The sequence below is a fragment of the Elephas maximus genome, chromosome 1, assembly GCF_024166365.1.
Source record: "Elephas maximus indicus isolate mEleMax1 chromosome 1, mEleMax1 primary haplotype, whole genome shotgun sequence".
NCBI classification, from domain to species: Eukaryota; Metazoa; Chordata; class Mammalia; order Proboscidea; family Elephantidae; genus Elephas; species Elephas maximus.
In genome coordinates this window covers 191,935,074-191,952,239 of record NC_064819.1, presented here as the reverse complement: position 1 = coordinate 191,952,239, position 17,166 = coordinate 191,935,074, and the positions used below count along the sequence as shown (strand labels likewise).

The 17,166-nt window shown below is 37.9% G+C and overlaps 1 protein-coding gene across 2 annotated transcripts in view; it reads right to left on the bottom strand.

Moving 5' to 3' along the window:
- The window catches only part of NKAIN2 (sodium/potassium transporting ATPase interacting 2), a 1,431,299-nt gene that overhangs the window by 552,255 nt on the left and 861,878 nt on the right, over positions 1 to 17,166 (bottom strand). The gene's annotated exons all lie outside the window — the stretch shown is intronic.

Here is a 17,166-nt window from a genome sequence, read left to right as displayed (position 1 = left end):
TGGAGGATTCCTTAGGGTTTTCTGTGTATAAGATCATGTCATTTGCAAATAGAGATAATTTGACTTCCTCCTTGCCAATCCGGATGCACTTGATTTCTTTGTCTAGCCTAATTGCTCTGGCTAGGACCTCTAGCACAATGTAGAATAAGAGCGGTGATAAAGGGCATCCTTGTCTGGTTCCCGTTCTCAAGGGAAATGCTTTCAGGCTCTCTCCATTTAGAGTGATGTTGGCTGTTGGCTTTGTATAGATGCCCTTTATAATGTTGAGGAAATTTCCTTCAATTCCTACTTTTCTGAGAGTTTTTATCATAAATCGGTGTTGGACTTTGTCAAATGCCTTTTCTGCATCAATTGATAAGATCATGTGGTTTTTGTCTTTTGTTTTATTTATATGGTGGATTACATTAATGGTTTTTCTAATATTAAACCAGCCTTGCATACCTGGTATAAATCCCACTTGGTCTTGGTGAATTATTTTTTTGATATGTTGTTGAATTCTATTGGCTAGAATTTTGTTGAAGATTTTTGCATCTATGTTCATGAGGGATATAGGTCTGTAATTTTCTTTTTTTGTGATGTCTTTACCTGGTTTTGGTATCAGGGATATGGTGGCTTCATAGAATGAGTTAGGTAGTATTCCGTCATTTTCTATGCTTTGAAATACCTTTAGTAGTATTGGTGTTAACTTTTCTCTGAATGTTTGGTAGAACTCTCCAGTAAAGCAGTCCGGGCCAGGGCTTTTTTTTGTTGGGAGTTTTTTGATTACCATTTCGATCTCTTTTTTTGTTATGGGTCTATTTAGTTGTTCTACTTCTGATTGTGTTAGTTTAGGTAGGTAGTATATTTCTAGGAATTCATCCATTTCTTCTAGGTTTTCAGATTTGTTAGAGTACAATTTTTCGTAACAATCTGATATAATTCTTTTAATTTCAGTTGGGTCTGTTGTGATGTGGCCCATCTCGTTTCTTATTTGGGTTATTTGTTTCCTTTCCTGTATTTCTTTAGTCAGTCTGGCCAATGGTTTATCAATTTTGTTAATTTTTTCAAAGAACCAGCTTTTGGCTTTGTTAATTCTTTCAATTGTTTTTCTGTTCTCTAGTTCAGCTCTAATTCTTATTATTTGCTTTTTTCTGGTGCCTGATGGATTCTTTTGTTGCTCACTTTCTATTTGTTCAAGTTGTAGGGACAGTTCTCTGATTTTGGCTCTTTCTTCTTTTTGTATGTGTGCATTTATCAATATAAATTGACCTCTGAGCACTGCTTTTGCTGTGTCTCAGAGGTTTTGATAGGAAGTGTTTTCATTCTTGTTGCATTCTATGAATTTCTTTATTCCCTCCTTAACGTCTCTATAACCCAGTCTTTTTTCAGCAGGGTATTGTTCAGTATTTGATTTCTTTTCCCTAATTTTTCTGTTATTGATTTCCACTTTTATGGCCTTATGGTCTGAGAAGATGCTTTGTAATATTTCGATGTTTTGGATTCTGCAAAGGTTTGTTTTATGACCTAATATGTGGTCTATTCTAGAGAATGTTCCATGTGCGCTAGAAAAAAAAGTATACTTTGCAACTTTTGGGTGGAGTGTTCTATATAAGTCAATGAGGTCAAGTTGGTTGATTGTAGCAATTAGGTCTTTCGTGTCTCTATTGAGCTTCTTACTGGATGTCCTGTCCTTCTCTGAAAGTGGTGTGTTGAGGTCTCCGACTATAATTGTGGAGGTGTCTATCTCACTTTTCAGTTCTGTTAAAGTTTGTTTTATGTATCTTGCGGCCCTGTCATTGGGTGCATAAATATTTAATATGGTTATGTCTTCCTGGTCAAATGTCCCTTTAATCATTATGTAGTGTCCTTCTTTATCCTTTGTGGTGGATTTAACTTTAAAGTCTATTTTGTCAGAAATTAATATTGCTACTCCTGTTCTTTTTTTCTTATTGTTTGCTTGATATATTTTTTCCATCCTTTGAGTTTTAGTTTGTTTGTGTCTCTAAGTCTAAGGTGTGTCTCTTGTAGGAGGCATATAGACGGATCGTGTTTCTTTATCCAGTCTGAGACTCTCTGTCTCTTTATTGGTGCGTTTAGTCCACTTACATTCGGCATAATTATAGATAAGTATGTGTTTTTTTTTTTTATTATGTGTTTAGTGCTGACATTTTGATGCCTTTTTATGTGTGTTGTTGACAATTTCATTTTTCCACTTACTTTTTTGTGCTGAGACATTTTTCTTCGTAAATTGTGTGTTCCTCATTTTCATAGTATTTGACTTTATGTTTGCTGAGTCGTTATGTTTTTCTTGGTTTTTATTTTGAGTTATGGAGTTGTTATACCTCTTTGTGGTTACCTTAATATTTACCCCTATTTTTCTAAGTAAAAATCTAACTTGTATTGTCCTATATTGCCTTGTATCCCTCTCCATATGGCAGTTCTATGCCACCTGTATTTAGTCCCTCTTTTTGATTATTGTGATCTTTTACATATTGATTTCAATGATTCTGTTTTCAGTGTTTTTTTCTTTTTAAAATTAATCTTAATTTGTTTTTGTGATTTCCCTATTTGAGTTGATATCAGGATGTTCTGTTCTGTGACCTTATGTTGTGCTGGTATCTGATATTATTGGTTTTCTGACCAAACAATTTCCTTTAGTATTTCTTGTAGCTTTGGTTTGGTTTTTGCAGATTCTCTAAGCTTGTGTTTATCTGTAAATGTTTTAATTTTGCCTTCATATTTGAGAGAGAGTTTTGCTGGATATATGATCCTTGGCTGGCAGTTTTTCTCCTTCAGTGCTCTATATATGTCATACCATTGCCTTCTTGCCTGCATGGTTTCTGCTGAGTAATCTGAACTTATTCTTACTGATTCTCCCTTGAAGGAGACCTTTCTTTTATCCCTGGCTGCTTTTAAAATTTTCTCTTTATCTTTGGTTTTGGCAAGTTTGATGATAATATGTCTTGGTGATTTCCTTTTTGGATCAGTCTTAAATGGGGTTCCATGAGCATCTTGGATAGATATCCTTTCGTCTTCCATGATGTCAGGGAAGTTTTCTGCCAACAGATCTTCAACTATTCTCTCTGTGTTTTCTGTTAACTGTCCCTGTTCCGGGACTCCAATCACACGTAAGTTATTCTTCTTGATAGAGTCCCACATGATTCTTAGGGTTTCTTTATTTTTTTAAATTCTTTTATCTGATTTTTCTTCAGCTATATTGGTGTCAATTCCCTGGTCCTCCAGATCTCCCACTCTGCATTCCAACTGCTTGAGTCTGCTCCTCTGATTTCCTATTGAGCTGTCTAATTCTGTAATTTTACTGTTAATCTTTTGGATTTCTGAATGCTGTCTCTCTATGGATTCTTGCAACTTATTAATTTTTCCAGTATATTCTTGAATAATCTTTTTGAGTTCTTCAACTGCTTTATCAGTGTGTTCCTTGTTTTTTTTCTGTAGATTGCCTTATTTCATTTCTGAGGTCATCCCTGATGTCTTGAAGCATTCTGTAAATTAGTTTTTTATATTCTGTATCTGGCAATTCCAGGATTGTATCTTCATTTGACAAAGATTTTGATTCTTTAATTTGGGGGGTTGTAGAAGCAATCATGGTCTGCTTCTTTATGTGGTTTGATATCAACTGCTGTCTCCAAGCCATCACTAAGATATTGTAGTGATTTATTCTATATTTGCTCACTGAGTCTTATCTTGTTTTGTTTTCTTTCAATATACGTAGATGGGCTACTAGATTGCGCTGTCTTGATTGTTGTAGCCCTTGAATCACTTATGTCCTATTAGCAGCTGGTTTGGGTTGTTACCAGATATGTAAGCCTGAGTCCATTCACTATTCTTGAGTAGAATCTGATTATGTGTCACCAAGTGTGTGGTGCAGACTGTCACCTATCCACCTAGAGAAGTAGTGGTGATAGTTGTGAGCACCAGATTCTAGTAGCAGCAGGGGTTCACACTCCAGGGGAGGTAGGATGCTGACAGGCTTCCCCCAAGTGCCAGTGAGGTACTAAAGCACTTTGGTGGGTGGGCTCTGCAGCTCTAACTTAGGCCCCCAGTGCAAGTACTTCTACAGATTGGTAGGTGTCACCCTCCTCAGATCCCTAAGGCAGAAGGCTAGGTGGTCTGGGGGGAGCTTCAGCCCTCAGTTCCCTGTTGTGGGTCAGTGAGGGTTCTGTTGAATATGCAGAGATATCAGCCCTGGGAAATGTGTCTTTCCAGTAATCTGCTAAAACAATTACAGTCAGATCCCTATCAGAAATGCCTTTGCATTATAATAGCCTCTTGTTCCCTGTAGGGATGAAAGCCCAAGACTGTGGATCACGTATGCTTGGCTGGAGTTGTTCTGTGTTTTTAGTCCAATTAGGGAAGGATTTTTGGTCCCTGCATTTTTTGTAGCTGCTTCTCTCAGGCCAGGAGAATGGGTTAGGAAAAGACCAAAAAGACAAAAACAAAAATAAAATAAATAAATGAAAGAAAGTAAAACTGCAGCGCAGTTCACTCTCTGGCTCAGGAAATTCCAATGTTAATGAAGCCGCCTGGGAAGGGGAGGGGAGGGTTCAGATAAATAGGAGAGACTAGCATGGCAGAATATAGACAAAGTTACTTATCTTGCTTGGGATGACTGTTTTATCTGAGATTCCTGAGGGGGGCGTGTCGACTGTGTGCGCTGGCTGGGTAGAGATTGCCCCCGAGGGTCAGGCCTGCATCCCGTGCTTGCGCTGTCTCAGAAGCCGCAGTTAGTTCCTCCACTCCCAGTCCAAAGCCCAGCGCCAAGGTTCCCCGGCTGGGACGCCGCACTCCTGGCTCCAAAATCAGTTGCTGCCTCCCGATGACTTCTTGTCCTGTCAGCCGCGTCACTGTGTTGCCTGCGTGCACTGGCTGGGCTTCCCCCGAGGTCAATTCTGGGGGCTAGGGCTGTATCCCGTGTTTGTGCCCTCACAGGATGCCATGCTCAGCTCCCCTGTGCCCGGTCCAAAGCCCAGTGCCAAGGTTTTCTGATTGGGACGCTGGCTCCAGGCTCTGAAAACAGTCGCTGCTTCCCCGTGGTTGTTCGTTCTCAGTCTCTGTCACTCAGGTCAACTCTTTAGATCTGTGTTTGATGGTCAGGGTTCGTAGATTGTCATGTATGTGATCGATTCACTTGTTTTTCCGAGTCTTTGTTGCAAGAGGGATCCAAGGTAGCTTCTACCTAGTCAGCCATCTTGGCCCCGCCTCCGGACCTTTTAAAGTATTAAGAATCAAAGATGTCACCTTGAAGACTAAGGTGCACCTGACCCAAGCCGTGATTATTTTCAATTGCATTATATGCATATGAAAGCTGTGCAATGAATAAGGAAGACTGAAGAAGAATTGACTCCTTTGAATTGTCGTGTTGGTGAAGGATATGGAATATACCATGGACTGCCAAAAGCACGAACAAATCTGTCTTAGAAGAAGTACAAACAGAATGCTCCTTAGAAGCAAGGATGGCGAGACTGTGTCTTGCATACTTTGGAAATGTTGTCTAGGAGGGATCAGTCCCTGGAGAAAGACATCATGCTTGTCAAAGTACAGGGTCAGCGGAAAAGAGGAAGACTCTCAATAAGGTGGATTGACACAGTGGCTGCAACAATGAACTCAAGCATAATGATTGTGAGGATGGCGCAGGACCAGGCAGTGTTTCGTTCTGTTGTGCATGGGGTTGCTATGAGTAAGAACTGACTTGATGGCACCTAACAACAACAACAGTTCTAGGGGAAGGCTTTCTTTCTATTTCAGCTCTGAAGGAAGGTCTTTGTCTCTTTTGAGCTTCTGCTCCTGGGCAATCTTCACGTGGCTAGGCATCTCTCTTCCCCCACCTCTGCTTGCTCACTAGCTTAATTTATTTTTTTATATCTCAAAAGAGATTGACTTAAAACACACCTTATACTAATACTGTCTCATTAACATAACAAACAAACCCATTCCCAAATGGGATTATACTCACAGGCATGTTATTGTGTTGCCGTGTAGCCTCAAGTCCATTCTGATTCATGAAAGCCATACCAAATCTGTTCCCGTTGAGTGGATTCCAACTCATAGCAACCCTATATGACAGAGGAGAATTGCCCCATAGGGTTTCCAAGGAGCAGCTGGTAGATTTCAAGTGCCCACCTTTTGGTTAGCAGCCAAACTCTTAACCACTGTGCAATCAGGGCTCCAGCCCTGTATGACAGAGTAGAACTGCCCCAAAGGATTTACTAAGCTGTAATCTTTATGGGATCAGATTGCCAGGTCTTTTCTCTTGTGGAGCTGCTGGTGGGTTTGAACAACTGACCTTTCAGTTAGCAGCCGAGGACTTAACGATTGCGCCACCAGGGCTCCTTAACCACAGGTATAGGGGTTAGGATTAAAACACATATTTTGGGGGGACATAATTCAATCCAAAAAAATTACTAATAGAAAGTTTGGAGTTTTGAACCCACCCACTGATGCCACAGAAGAAAACCCTGGTGATCTGCTTATTGTTGTTATTAATTGCCATTGAGTCAGTTCCAACTCTTGGCAAACTCGTGTGTGCAGGGTAAACTACTCCACAGGGTTTTCTTGGCTGTAATCTTTTACATAAACAGTTAGGTAGATCTGTTTTCCACAGAGCCATGGAAACCTCCAACCTTTAGGTTAGCAACTGTTTGTAAAGAACTTGTGCCACACAGGTTCCTTTCTTGCTAAGGATACAATAGTGCAAAAGTTTACGAAGTTCACTGTTCTTATAAGTTTTACTTTCTAGGTCTGAGATGATACATATTTAACACGTATAAACAAGATAATTCCAAAGAGTGATATGTACTATGCAGACAATTAATTGGGATTAATAGTGGGAAGTATTTGTATTATGTTCCCAGATGATAGCTAATACTGATGGCTAATGTCTATTGAATCTTACTCTGTAAGATTCACATTACTCATCCAATGTAGGTATAATTTATATCCCTATTTTACTAATGGGGAAACTGAGGGTCAGAGAATAGAGTAATTTATTTAAGCTCTTTCAGTTTGTAAGTGGAAAGGCCAAGATTTAAAGCCAACCTAGGTGATGGTCAAACTTTCTGAGTACAAGTCTATGTACTGAAGATAGAAAAATGAGAACAAAGTAACTGAGAGATAAATATATGATAAGTGCTAGAAGTATAGAAGTGGAGAGGAGCAAGAACCTGAGAGACAAGGATCAGAAAAGCTTTCCTAGAGGACTGGCACTGGAGCCAGGTGTGTAGGTAAATAGGGATTATCCAAGAGAAACACGAAAGAAGTAACAGTACAGCAGTGCAGTGGTACGTGTGGTGGCAGGAGCATAGCCCATATGGCCCAGTGAGTCAGGATTGTAGACTGCAGGAGCTGTAGGAGCTGGAGGTGGGTAGGGAGCGATAACAGTGAGAGGTTGTTAGGCAGGGGTCAAATGTGGAGGGTCTTGTATACCACAGTGGAGAATTTGATTTTATTCTGTAGCTAACAGGGAGCCACTGAAGTGTTTCAACAGTTAAATGACCTTATATGATCTGCCCTTTTAGAAAGATCACCCTGTCGGCTCTGTTGAGGACGGACTGGAGAGAAACAGACAGGCAGGCAGGAGAATGGTGGAAAAGTTTATCCGTGGATCAGTCAAGAGTAAATGATCTATATTAGCTACCAACCATGGGAATGAATACTATCTCCAGTAATGATAGTCCAAACAAAAACCAAACCCGCTGCCATTGAGTCGATTTTGACTCATAGTGACCCTATAGGACAGAGTAGAACTGCCCCATAGGGTTTCCAAGGAGCGGCTGGTGGATTTGAGCTGCCGACCTTTTGGTTAACAGTCGAATGTTTAACCACTGTGCCACAAGGGCTCCATAATGATATTATAGAGGTAAAAATCAATATGACTAGGTGACTGTGAATGGAAAAGGGGTATATAGCAGAAGTCATGGTGATTTCTCCAGTTTCTGGTTTGAGAGACTGGGGGAATGGTGAGACCCTTGGAGAATCAACAGAATTCAGGTGAAGAAGTTCAAGCAAATTGCTTGAGTTCCCTTCTGTGCAAAAAGAGAATGAAAATGTATTCACATCATTGACTATGGTGAGGACTGAATTGTAAAACAGGTAAGCCACTTGGGAAAGTTCCAGGCACATGTCAGAAAACAATTACTTATTATAATGCTACTGGAAACCGATTTTACATAATTTTGTTGCTTTCTCTCACAATAGTTAAGGGTAACAAAAATTCATGATTAAGTTATCACCCCAAATAAGGTGAAGTTGGCAATATGAATCTAAACAAAGAAATCTGAGATTTGTAACAGGAAACCAATGACGGTGATCTCCTTGGGACACAGCATTTTAGAGCATGTTTTATTCTCTTTAATAGATATTGGGACATTACTTTCTTGTGTTTATTCTGTTTGTGGAATGAGGTTGATGACAGAGAAATCCCATACCTCCACCAAACTCCCTTCCTTTTACATTCGCTGTCATTAGCTAGTGAGCTTCTGATAGAGAATTAGATGTCACAAAGTAGCCAGATACTGTATAGCTTGAACAAACCTGACAAGGCCCATCATGGAATATCCACATGATAAAACCCGCTAAGCCATGAGCTGATTTTACAGAGCTCTACTTTTTTTTTACCAGAATGAGGCAGGACCTGCCAGACAGCAAGGTTTTAGTTCATATTTGTTTCAATTTGGCTGGGTGCCTGTCTCCCCATGATTTCAGCTACATCAGATGGAAAAAGAAAAGTCGGAAAATGAATATAGATTGCCCATAAATTAATTTTTCCTTTTTTCACCTTTTTTTTTTTTTTTTTTTCAGATAAGAAGCATGCATCAACGATATAAACAATATAAACTGCACTTTCTTCTTCCCACAGTCAGTAGTCTTTTGAAAAATATTGATTGGGTATAGGATTACGGCAAATCATTTGTCTCATACCTCTTACATGAATGCAAAAAGAATTAGGTAACTGTGTTACCTAAATCATAAATCTAACAAAGATGGAAAAGCAAATGCTATTCCTAAAAACTGACGACAGTTTTAAGATTCCTCTAATTCAAATAAGCCATTTTGGTTGCATTGTTTACTATTGCAGATCAAGTGATCAATTCATTTGAAGAGCCTGAAAACAAACAGAAGACATTATTTTCCTTGCATTTTAGTTAGGTGGTAAGCCAAGATGTGTCCTTTCATACTAAAGCACTGGGAAGCTCAGAATCAAATAATACAAATGTTAACGCATGCAAATACTCAAGTCTGGCTTAAAAGTAACATTTACAGATGGTGATTCCTGACCAGTGTTGAGTAGAAATTAAATTATTTTTTGCCTTTGAAGAATACAAGAAACTAACATTTTTAAAACTTCTTAAAACCTATTGTATTTGTCTCGTCTTTACTGTTCAGCCACCATCAAACTAATATCCTTAATGGCAGACTTGAAGATATTAAAATCTGTATTAATTGGGTTTACAGATAAATTCAGCGAAATGTATGCCTACTACTCTTGTCTAATGAGATGAAGATCCCAAGGTGTTATAGATTGAATTTTTTCCCCCTAAAATATGTGTTGTAAATCCTAAACTCTATGCCTGTGTTTGGAGCCTTGGTAGCACAGTGGTTAAGAGGTATGACTGCTAACCAAAATGTCAGCAGTTCAGATCCATCAGCCACTTCTTAGAAACCCTATGGGGAATCAACTCCAAGGTAATGGGCTTTGGTTTGGTATGCCTGCGTTTATAATCCCATTTGGGAATGAGTTGTCTTTGTTATGTTAATCAGGCAGGGTTAGTGTAGGGCATTTCTTTAGTCAAACTCTTTTGAGATATAAAAACAAAAATCAAACGCAAATCCATCATTGCAATTACTTCTAAGTACCTATCTTCTCAGCTAGACTTAAGAAAATGTGAGCAGAAGATCTGTGTCTAGCTTCTCACTGCCATGTCCCTTGAGTCTAAATGGTACAGTTGATGCTAAAACATTTATTTGTTGAAATTATAGAAGGAAAGTATTGGGAAGGAAAGAAGGAAGGGACTGAAACTATAGAACATTAGTAAATGATAAGACTTAAAGATTTTTGGAATGTTGTTTCAAGATGTCTAATGTAAAAGACTGCACTGACACTGAATGACACCAATTTTTAGTGACAATATAACATTTCCTCAATATAGATGACATGATATTAAACTTTTTGCTAAAGCAACATTTTCGTGACTCCATTGACCAGGGAACTTTATTCGTAATCTCAAAAAATCACACTAAGTGAATGACACAATATAATATTGTCTACCAAGCATCTATCAACAGTGATGACAATACCAATGTTCCTTCACTGAGAGCAATTTCTTGATCAAAAAGTTAATTTGTAGGGAAGTATGGTCAAAATTTAACCAACAGATCCATTTTAAAGGCAATATGTCTTCCTTTATAAATTAGGACACCTCTAGATAAAAACAAACATCTTTAATAACATGGGTTTTTATGTCAATTTCCCATGAAGGGCTAAAAATCAAAGGAAGATAAATTAGACTTAACAATAGCAGAAAAATAATTCAAAACCATAGTTAAAACTGTATCACTTTGTTCTGTCTTGTGTTAAGCAGTTTGGAGCTGGATGTGAGGTGAGCTTCTCAGTGTGGGGTACAGATGTAAGAAAGCTTATTCCTGTCATATGTTCTCTGATTTAGAAAAAAGAGAAAACTTTTAAATTGGGAAATACAGGTCAATTTAACTTTGCTTTGGGAAAATCATATAGTGCACACATTGAAGGCTAATTCTCCTTGTAGGGGATTTTTAATGCAATTTTTAAATGCAATAATGTATTTCACTCTATGGGGTTCTGTCTGCTTAGCATTTGCCCATTTTTTTATTAAAATGCTTTGCATTATTCAAACTGAGAAATAAGCAATAGATGAAAACAAACGTATGTTCTTGACTGTAAAAATTCGCAATTCAAGTGCATTACAGTAATCTCACCAAGCAACCATTTTCCATATTGAATTCAATCACACTGAGATAAAAAAGAAATCAATTTGTATATCTTTGCATGTAGGTATGTGGCTAAAGGGAAGTGGATATGACGTGATTTAGTAGGGCCGGTTTTAGGCAGAACTGTGAATTTATAATTTATTTTCTTTAACCGGCATTACGTCTCAAATTAGATGGCTCTGAAATCTCAGTTCTTCCGCAGCTTCCTTCCCTTACAAACCCCTTAACTCCAAAAACTGTTCACTTTATGGTCTTTTCTTACTACCCACCTGTTAGGATCTGCCCTCACATTCAACATTCATACTCCCATATAAGCTACTCACAGAAATCCTCAGATATTATGTCTCTCAGGGGGCATATATTTGAACCAAGGGCAAACGCTTAACCCAAGGATTATGCTCTAGATAAAATTTAAGGTAGCACTGAGTTAAGAGTTTTTGACCTGTTAGGATCTTGATGGAGGTTTGGGCAGTGGCGTCTTAGAGTGGGTGACTCCCAGTGCAGTAATTCACGGCGTCAACCCCCCATAGACCTCCTCCTGTACCAGACCATACAGAATCCTTAGTAATATTTATTATCAATTTTAATCATAGAATAACATGATAAATATAGTTGTAAATTGCTTTAATGCAATATTTTTTAGATTATGTTAATACTAACAACAAAATGTTTTATAAAACCTTGCTACATTGAATTACATTATTAGTAACTGAGCAGAAGCCCTTTTTGATATTCCTCCTTCTTTTCCTTTAATTACTACTTCCATCCCAAAAATTATTGATATAAGTTCACAGATAACTGATTACCGCAATACTGTAGCGAGAACACCAGAAATTTTGACAAAATCAACAACTACAAAAACACCGGCAGCAATGAAAACAATAGTGTGTGTTTGCAACGCGTGCAGTTGAAACCACACGATTCAAAAAATCTTTGTAGTTGGGGAATACGGACAGCTTTGACCAGAATGCATTAGAAGGTTCAAAAAATAAATTAGGATTGAGTTTTAGCCTTGTAGGTGTATAAAAAAAAAAAAAAAAAAATTATTTTTATTTTTAGGTGTATTGATATATGTAAGCTGGGCTTACAAAAAGTATTTTTTTGTTGTTAAAACTAACTACAGGGATATTTTTAATTAAAAAAATAAATTTCTGCTGAAATACTGCATGAAAATTTTATAGACAGTCATTTTGGTGTCACCCCCTCTGACAGCGTCGCCTAGTATGGTTTGCACCTTCCATACCGCCCTTGTGACACCACTGCATCTCGGAGTCCTACTTTGTGAAGAAAGGTGCTTATTCTAACCAGAAGGTTTCTGTTTCATTCAGAAAAATGCCATTCTCTACTTTGCCTTCCGAATTCTATATTCCTTTTATTTTCTGGAGAAGATGATAGTTTCAACTATATCTTCTCATGAACTGATAGAAGCAAAAAGAGAATATACTTATATTGGCAGAATGGGGAACATCTTTTCTAATTTTCATCTGCTCCACCTCAAAATTTTCTAGTTTAGTTCTTCATTTGACATTTCCTTGTTCTGTTCCTTCTCCACCTTTAAAATTTTGTATAGAATCTGTGCTGGTTCATTTTGGATATTATATCTAAATGAAGTGAGACCTTGCTGGATGAACAAAGTAAAGCTCAAAGTATAGCTATATCTTTGTAAAGTTTTAGTTTATCAAAATGTTACCACTTCATTACTTAATTATCAATTCAATAATTTGTTTAAGCAGCAGATATATACTGACCACCTACTATATGCCAGGCAGTCTTCTAGGTACTTGGAACACTTGAATGAAAAATCAAAGCCCCTGTCTTCACAGAAGATATAGGCATTAGAAAAGTAAACAAATAAATGTGAAAAGTAATGCCAGATTATTATAACTGCTGTGATTAGAAGTAAAGATGGATAATAGGCACGGAAGCTGGAACAGCCATTTTAGACACAAGAGCCTAAGAAGAGCTCTCTGAAGAGGTGACCCTTGAGAGAGACCTACATGAAGAGAAGGAGTTGTGGGTCATGGAAGATCTGAAGAGTGAGGCTCTGAGCAGAGGAAGTAAGGAACTTTTTATGTGTCGTCTTGAAGGGAGTGAGGAATAGCAGAAGGCAGCATGCCAAGGAGGAATCAGCAAGGTGAAGAGAGACCACAAATGAGCTTGGGGAGCCTGGCAAAGCCATTTCAAACAGCGCTTTGCATGTCATTGTGTTAAATGCTTTCCTACAAAATTATCTTAATTATGATAGCTTTTATAATGACTTTTTCTGATATTAAAAGGTCTATAAAATAAACTACATATAAAACAAAAACAAAAAAACTTGTTGCCATCGAGCCGATTCCGACTCATAGTGACCCTATAGGATAGACTAGAAATGTCCCATAGAGTTTCCAAGGTGCATCTGGTGGATCTGGACTGCCGATCTTTTGGTTAGCAGCTGTAGCTCTTAACCACTACATCACCAGGGTTTTCAAACTACATATAGATATACAATAATTTATTTTATTATCCTCTTACTGGGGGACATTTAGGTTGCTTCCAGATTTTTTTTCTATTATTAATCATGTTTTAACATCTTTGCAAATAGCACTTTCTCTCAATTTCTCATACATGTCTATGACAGGATACTTTAAAGTTGCGTTTTAATGACTGATAATTGCTTAAAAACAAACAAAAGGTTAAAACCTAGAATGAAAAAAATGAACACAAAATTGGTGCTAAATAAGCTTATTCACTAGTCAGTTCTCTAAGTCTAATTTGCTTAATTGGTTCAAAAGAGCACTATGCTAATGCAGTAACAGTTACAGACGGATGGTTGTATTGACTTACACCATTGCTGCTCATCATTAACTAGCAGGCTTCCATGAGTTTCATAGGTCATAAGGAACAGCTGGCAACCATGTTGATGGCTCAGCACATCGTATCACTATTATTAGAAAAGCAATGCTAAGTACATACTCATGGGTCACTGCATTCATATACACTTTCCCCTTTTATCTCAAAACTCTCACTCCCTACCAGTTTTTCATTCAAAATTAATGAACCCTATAATCCACCAGGTGCTCCTTGGAAACTCTATGGGGCAGCTCTACTCTGTCCTATAGGGTCGCTATGAATCAGAATCGACTCGACGGCACTGGGGTGGTTTGGGTACCACTTATTTTACTAAAGCAAATTGGAGCAATTAAAAAAGACTTTCTCACTGTCTCACCACCAAGTCTGCCAGTCAGCCTGCATTTTTTTTATATGGGCCCTGAATTTTCTCCTTGCAAAAGAGGCATTGTCCCTGTTCCCTTATAAGGACAAACTCTCCATGTCAGTACTAGATCACATTCCCTCTCAGTTACTCAAGAACTTTGGTCTAACACCACCAGTTTTACCCTTTCACTAGATTGTTTCCATTGCCATACAAACATGCTCTAACATCTGCATTCGACAGAACAAAACAAACATCCCAGACCCCCATAATTCTCTTTAGCTGCAGTCTCGTTTCTCTGCTTCTTACAGCAACACTCCTTGAAGAAGTTGGCTTTACTCACTGTCTCCATTTCCTTACCTCAGCTCATTTAATAAAGTTTCTTTATAATTTCTCACCCAGAAATACTTCTTTCAAGGTTGACAAGAACTTTTACTTTGCCATATTTAATATTCAGTTTTCAATCCTCATTCTTATCAACATTTGTCACAATTTGTCATCCCTCCATCTTATTTTTTCAACCTAGCCTCTGGGACACTAGTCTCCTGGCTTTCCTCTTTCCACACAGGCTATTGCTTCTTGATCTCCTTTGCTGGATCCATCTCCTGTTCCAGACCTGTGAAACTGCAGAGCCCCAAAATACAGTCCTTAGCGCCCTTTCCTTCTCTATACGTCTTCCCTTAAAGACCTAATTTTTTCATGTGCCTTTAAATTCCACTTATATACTGATGGCTCAAAATCTTTTTTGAATTCTTGACTCACATATCCTACTGTTTACCTGACAACACTGCTCAGAATGTCTAATAGATATTAGACATAATGTGGATAAACTAGAGCAACTGTATACATATACTAAACCTTCTCATTTTTCTCATTTAGGAATCTTAAACCTTCTCTAGTCTTCCTCTATTTAAAAAATAGAAACACCAAATTCTCCCCATGGCTCAGGCTACAAGCCTAGAAATCACCTCTACTCATTCTGTCCCTACACTGTGCATCCAGCACATTAACAAATCCTGTGGCTGTAAGCTTATATTATATTACATTGAGAATATGCTGTTGTTGTATGCTTTTGAGTTAATTCTGATTTATAGCAACCCAATGTGACAGAGTAGAACTGCCCATAAGGTTTTCTAGGCTGTAATCTTCATGGGAGCAGATCTATACCCAGATGTAATCTTTAGCGAAGGAGTCCTGGTGGCAAAACGATTAACCACTCTGATGCTAACTAAAAGGTTGGCAGTTAGAACCCATTCAGCAGCTCTGTGTAAGAAAAACCTGGTAATCTGCTCCCATAAAGATTACAGACAAGAAAACACTATGGGGTAGTTCTATTCTGTCACATGAGGTTGCTATGAGTCAGAATTGACTAGATGACACATAACAACTCAACAATATTAAACGGCATCAACATGTATACTTCTCAACATGGACTGAATTGTGTCAACTTGGCTAGGCCATGATTTCCAGTATTATGTGGTTGTCCACCATTTTGTGATCTGATGTGATTATCCTATCTGTTGTAAATTCTAACCTCTATGATGTTAATGAGGCTGGATTAGAGGCAGGTATATTAATAAGGCAGGACTCAATCTGCAGGATTAAGTTGTATCTTGAGGCAATGTCTTTTGACATATAAAAGAAAGAATGCAGCAGAGAGGGCAGGGACCTCCTACCACCAAGAAAGAAAAGCCAGGAGTGGGGTACTTTCTTTGGGCCTGGGGTCCCTGTGCTGAGAAGCTTCTAGACCAGTGGAAGATTGATAACGAGGACCTTCCCCCAGAGCCAACAGAGAGAGAAAGCCTTCCCCTGGAGCTGGCACCCTGAATTAGGACTTTTAGCCTCCTAAACTGTGAGAGAACACACCTCTGTGTGTTAAAGCCATTTGCTTGTGGTATTTCTGTTACAGCAGTACCAGGTAACTGAGATACCTTCTAAAAGGATTTTCCTCTTGCTAGTCTAGCCTCACTACCAGAATATTTTCAGAACAGTCATAGTGATATTTTATAAATATAAATTGGATCATATCATTCTTAATCTATTCAATGGTTCAATATGCTCAGAATTATTTCCAAATTCCCTACATTTTCAGAAAACTGAGATAAGATAGGAGTTATTTTACATTGCTTTAAGTTCAGTCAAATAGGAAAATCAACTTACAATACTCAAATATTTTTAATAAAGATACATTACTCAGTTTTTTAGTAAAGCATATTAACAAGATATAGAAATAAAAACCTGAACAAGAATTGGAATAATGATGACTAGCATTTGCCAGTGATTTAGATGTATGCAATTTTTAATTTTGACATATAAACTGAGGTTACACTCTGAAAATAGTGGAAAATGAAATGTAAAGCTACCACGTGTGGCAATTGGTTTTTATTCATGTTTTAGTGTATATTTTTAACATTTTCCAAAATGTGCAAGTGTGGTTCCTAAAGAGAACATTTCAGCATAAAATGAACTTGAGCTTTCTCTTTTAAGGCAGTTTATGAATTAAAACAAACAAAAAATCATTAAAAATCCCAGGGATAGCAATTGTAGTGAATTTCAAAGACTAGTCATCTTCTTCTGGGAAGGACAACCTCCTCGGATGAGTGGACAGCTTCAGGAAAAATAAATACCGATCGAACAGACCCTGGTGATTTGAAGGGCCACAGACATCACAGACAGGCTGACTGCTCATCACGCTCAAAGGATCATCATTTCACGTGATTTGTTGCTTTTAACATATCCTGGATGACTATAACTTGACATATGGCCACAGACATAGCCAAGTCATGATTTAGATCACATAGTATTCTGTGAAAATATAAAATTCTGAAGCCAAATGTCTTCATTAAAATACTTTGTATAATAATTCATATTTATTCTGTCATATGAGCTTTTTCAAAAAGTGCCAATAAATTTACGGTCGAAACCATTTTATTTTCTCCCTATTTCTGAGTAGGCAGTGCTTTTTATTCCTCTCTTTTTTCAATCTTCATATGTCTTCAGATTTAGTAATT